Source organism: Euphorbia lathyris, chromosome 6 (genome assembly GCF_963576675.1).
Source record: "Euphorbia lathyris chromosome 6, ddEupLath1.1, whole genome shotgun sequence".
In the NCBI taxonomy this organism is placed as follows: Eukaryota; Viridiplantae; Streptophyta; class Magnoliopsida; order Malpighiales; family Euphorbiaceae; genus Euphorbia; species Euphorbia lathyris.
In genome coordinates, this window is record NC_088915.1 from 26,560,027 (window position 1) to 26,566,026 (window position 6,000).

Sequence of the window (6,000 nt, forward strand, 5' to 3'; positions counted from 1 at the left end):
AGGATAGGGGGCCGGGCGATTACCCAAAGGGGTACTTCACTGTTTTCGTGGCCCAGATTATCTGCGGCTTCACTTATCCGCTGGCGGATGAGATTGCTTCCGTCTTAGGCGGTTATGGAATCGCGCCCGGGCAACTGCATCCTAACGGCTGGGCCGATTTGACTCTGGACAAATTTTTGGCGGATTGTTTGGAGGTTCCCTTTTCGCTCAAGATCTTCTCCAAGCTCCACCATTTCAAAAGCTCGGCGGGGTATTTCACTTTCATCCGCCAGAGCGGATACTATGGTTTTGACGAGAAGCTGAACAAGATCCGCGAGTGGGATCGATCTTACTTTTTTATCAAGTTTAATGAGGAAAACCTGAACTTCCTTCATTGCTGGAGCCGACCCAACGTAAAGAGTTTGAACTTCGGGTATCCCAGCCAGGAAGAATCCGCCGTTATCAAGTTCCTGAAGAGCACTCCACCTTTTGTATGGACATACGATCAGGCCTTTCATATGCTAAGGAGCCGAGTAGCGATTGCATACCGTGAGGGGGATCGCGTTGTCTATATTCCTTATCGCGTTTTTGTGCAAGGTACTTTTTATTTCCAAGTTGATGGTTTCTTTTAACCCTTTGCAGGGGTGATCCTTTATCTCAAATCGCTGCAGATCGGGAGGCCAAAGCCCTGGCGAGAAGAAAGAAGCGGATGACGGAAACCGCTTCCGTTGTAGGGGCGGATCCTTCTGGAGGGACGATTCCTTCTATTGGGGCGGCTTCCCCGGTTAGGGCTTCCGCTTCACAAGGTCCTGCTTCTGCCTCCGAGGATCTTCCTTTAACTAGGAAGCGGAAGATAAGTGCGGATACAGAGTCCTCTCGTTCTAAAAAGAAGAACACTTCTGTGTCCCTTACTATTGGCGGCGCACCTGTATCCGCCTCGTCTAAAGGAAAGAGCAGTACCCCCATTCACGAGGTATCTTGATCTACTCCCTCTCGTATTGCTGCTTTTTCCTCATGAGCTATCTGCCACTCCTTGATATTTTTCTTTATGCTCTTGCAGCCAATCCCCGATATTAGCGGATGGTGGACTAGGACTTTCGGCCTGGCCGTGAACTTCTCTTGCAAGGATATTGTATCTTCCATATGCAATGTCCTCGGGCGACTTCCATCTGCCTCCCGTGTGCGCGAGCAAGTATCGCTCCCTACTGCTGTGGAAGGGATCGAGAAGCGTTCTGTAGAGGTATATTATTGCTTTGTCCTTTCGCTTTCAAATATCTTATGTTCATTGTAACCGCATATTTCTATTCGCCCATTTTTATTTGTGAGATGTGTTATATGTAGATTATCAATTTCGCTGAGGGCATTCTCCGAAGGGATGCATAGCGAGCCCAGGAGTTGGAAAGTCTTGGTACGGAATTGGCGACTCAGAAGTCGCTTTATGATGATGTCCAAGGGAAGGTGAAGGTCCTAGAGGGCACCTGTCAGAAGGCCGTGGGCGAGAAGGAGGAGGCCCTTAAATCCCTTCAGGCCAAGTCCAATGAACTGCAAAAAGCCCTCGACGACCTAGCTGCTTTCAAGGAGGCCCAAAAGAAGAGGGTTGAGGAGATTTTGGCTGAAGATGGCGCCCGCATCTACTGGTATGGGGAGCGGATTCATGCGGCTTATGAGCACGGGCATCAGGGTCTAGTACTTAACCACCCCAAAGTTCCCATCCCTGAAAAGGATTTAACTGGGGAGTGGGATAAGCTGGAAGCCGAGGATGCTGATATGGATGAGGTACTCTTCTTAGATTGGAAGAGTCTTCAGGATCCTCCGATTAGCTGCGAGATCCCTATTCAGCCCGCGGAAGGAGAGGCACCCCAAGCCGTTTCTCAACCTGTGCAAGAGGTACCCCTCACCGAAGAGGTTACTGAAGCGGTTACCGATTCAAGGGTCGAGGATTCGCTTGAAGTAGATCCTCCTACCGGAGGAGATGAGGGAGTTGCCGCAGTCCAGGAGGGCATTAGGGGCGAAGGAGAGGAAGCTGTAGTGTAGCTTAACTTATATTTGGACTTTTGTATGTAAAAACCATGTAACAAACCGCTCTGATATATATATTTTCTTTCGGTTGTTGGTTTTCATATGTGTGTGATTGTCACTTTTTTGCCCTTTATATGTGCCCTTTGTCTTTTTGCCGACTCCATATTTGTGTTTCTTCATAGCTAGGGTGGCCAGACCCTTTTTGCAATTTTGAGTACTCGTTTATCCGCTTAATTTTATGCCTTAACTTATAATTCTTCTTTCGAAAATAATCATAAGTTTTGATCATAAGGTTTTGCGAGTGATGCGTAATCATGCATCCGCCTTTTTTTAACAGGCAACACGTTTATGTGTTTTTGATTTTAACCCTAAGGTTTTTTGATTTTAACCTTAAGGTTTTTTGCGAGTGATGCGTAATCATGCATCCGCCTTTCTTTAAGAGGCAACACATTTATGTGTTTTTTGTAAGGAATCCGCGTTTTGTTGTAACATACTGAGTGAATGTAATAACTTTTATTGATGACGAGAAAAAGTTTATTACATATGTACACCAATTGTGCGGGATCGAAGCCTCATTAAAACCTTTTATCAGAAAACCCAGTGGGAAAAACTCATAAAAGGAAAAAGAGTACTCGTCATTTCCTCGAACTACTCGGCCTTTCTATATAGGCGTAGATTCTCTAGATTCCAGGTGCGCGGGAGCTTCTTTCCGCTCATTTCTTCTATTTCAAAAGTGGCTGGTCCCAGCTTCTTGGATACTTTGTATGGTCCGATCCAGTTGACGCCCAGCTTGCCTTTACCATCTCTAGATTGTATTTTATCCGCTTTTTTCAAGACCAAGTCGTTTTCGTTGATTATTACTTTTCGCATTCTTCTGTCATGGTATTTCTTGATTCTATTGCGGTACATTGCCATTCGCATGTAAGCTTTCTCTCTTCGTTCCTCCACAGAATCCAAAGCATCTCTGATGTTGATAGGATTTTGTGTGTCGCAATAATAAATTGTCCGATCTGTGGGCGACTTGATTTCAACAGGTAGGACTGCTTCGGCTCCATAAACTAGCGAGAAAGGTGTTTCGCCTGTTGCTGTCTTTACAGAGGTTCTGTATGCCCACAACATATGGGGTATCTCATCCGCCCAACCTATTTTTTTGTCACCTAGCCGCTTCTTGATGCCTTGAACCATGGCCCTGTTGGTAACTTCTGTCATACCATTTGACTGGGGATGGTTTACAGAAGAAAAATGATTCTTGATTCCCATGCTTTCGCAGTATGTTTTGAACTTGGCACAGTTGAACTGGGTGCCATTGTCGGTTATAAGCTTCTGCGGGATCCCAAATCGCATGATAATGTTCTCTCGTAAGAACTCGATCATTCACTCAGGTGTTTGTGCGGTTACTGCCTCCGCTTCTACCCATTTGCTGAAGTGGTCTACTGCGACTATCAAATACTTCCTTTTCTTTGTTGTTTCTGGGAATGGGCCCACTATATCAATTCCCCATGTTGCGAATGGCCACGCCGTCATTATAGTGATTTGTTCAGCTCCGGGAACATGCTTTTCATTCGCATGGATTTGACAGTTGTGACATTCCGCAACCATCTTCTGGGAATCTTCCACCACCTTGGGCCAGTAGTATCCCAGCAGTTTGACCTTTCTTGCCAATGCCGCCGAAGCTTCGTGCGCGCCACAAATTCCTTCGTGTAGTTCTCGCAGCACATAGTCCCCTTCATTGCGACTAACGCATTTCAACCATGGACATGTGTACGATTTCCGATACAAAGTTCCATCTCGTATTGAGTATCGTGCCGACTGCCCAATTATTTTTCTGGCTAAGCTCTTATCAACCGGCAAATCTCCCTGCTCCAGATATTGACGGATTGGCATCCGCCAATCTTCATCGTCTTCCAGTTCCTCGATGATCATAATCTGATCAACCTCGAAAGCTGGTGCCGATTTTATTTCCAAGCTGCATGCTTTTTGACTCCATGGTTCTCTACTTGCCGCTGCCTTTGCCAATTCGTCAGCTTTTGCATTTTGGCCTCGTGGAACATGCACCATCTCCCAAACGACTCCCTTGTGCGTTAACTCTTGTGTCAATCGGCCGACTACCTGATGGTATTTTACGAGCTCCTCCTGTTTCACCAGATAATTTTTTATGATCTGGTTTATCATGAGTTTGGAATCGTTGTAGATTACCACTCTTTCTGGGGTGAGTTCATTGAGCAACTTCAATCCGCATATCATTGCTTCATACTCTGCGGCATTATTGGTAGTTTTGAAAGTTAATTTTCTTTCGTAGCACAGGCGGATAACCTCCGGACCTTTGATGACGATTCCTAGCCCAGCTCCGTTTGCAGATAAGGCCCCATCTGTGTACATGCTCCACTCTTCTTTTTGTGCCTTTGGACATTCATCATCATCCCAGGTGAATTCGTTCACGAAGTCGGCGAGCACTTGGCTCTTTAGTGCTGGTCTTCCTTCATAACGGATATCGAATTCGCCCAGGCGAATTGACCATTCCATCAACCGGCCGGATGCGTCAGGTTTCTGCAGTACCTTTCGCACTGGGATGCCAGTTCTCACAATGATAGTATGCGCCTGAAAGTATGGTTTCAATCTAGCCGACGTGGTTATCACTGCGAGGGCCATTTTGTCCAACTTCGAATACCGGAGTTCTGCATCCTTCAGGACTTTGCTCACGTAGTACACTGGATATTGTTGCCCTTTTTCTTCTCGCACCATCACAGTGCATATCGCCATGCTGGTGACGGATACATAAAGAAACAAATCTTCTCCGTCTTCCGGCCTGCTCATTAAGGGTGGATAACATAGTAATCGCTTTATCCCCTCAAATGCTTCTTGACAATCCGGCGTCCATTCAAAGGACTTGGATTTTTTGATGGCATTGTAGAAAGGTAGACATCGCCTAGCTGAGCATGAGATGAATCGCCCTAATGCCACCAACCGCCCGTTCAGTCTCTGTACTTCCCTTATGTTCCTTGGCGTCTTCATCTCCATTACTGCTTTAACCTTCTCAGGATTCGCCTCAACCCCTTTGCCGCTAACAATGAAACCCAGGAACTTTCCCGCTCTTGCTCCGAATGTGCATTTCTCTGGGTTCAATTTGAGGCCATATTTGATCAACACTTCTAGGATTTCTTTGATATCCCGCGGGTGGTCTTGCATTTTCTTGATTTTGATGATCATGTCATCAACATAGATCGAGAAGTTCTCGCCGGATTTGTCTGAAAATATCTTGTTCATCATCCTCTGGTATGTTGCTCCCGCGTTTTTCAATCCAAAGGGCATCACCTTGAAGCAATAAGTCGCCTGGTGAGTTATGAATGATGTTTTGATTTCATCCGCCTTCTCCATGGGTATCTGATGGTAACTGGATTTCACGTCGGTGAATGATAAAGCTTCATATCCTGCTGTTCCATCTACCAATATATCAATGTTAGGAAGTGGATACATATCTTTCGGACATGCCTTGTTCAAGTCTTTGAAGTCGACACACATTCTGTACGTTCCATTCGGCTTTTTGACTAGCACCACATTGGCTAACCACTCAGGATAGGTGACTTCTCGAATTGCATCTGACTTTAGCAAATCCGCCACTGCTTTTTCAATCGCCTTTTGCCGCTCAGGAGCGTGTCCCCTCTTCTTTTGCCGCACTGGGGTTGCCCCTTTGTCTACATTCAATCGATGGGTTGCTACGTCTGGGCTTATTCCTTTTAACACTTCATTTGGGGCGGCAAATGCCGACTCACATTGGATCAATACCTCGGTAATGGCCTTCTTTGTTTCCTCTGAGAGTCCAGCCGCTATTCGCACGTTCTTGTCATTCGAGATGGCGAATAGTTCCGTTTCTCCCAATGCTTCCGCCGGGAGCTTCTCTTCAACTTTATCCTCCTCTTCCGGTTTTGGTTCAAGTGATAATGTATAGGCATGTTGAGATACAAGTTGATCACCTTCAACTATGACTCGCCCTTGGTGTGTTGG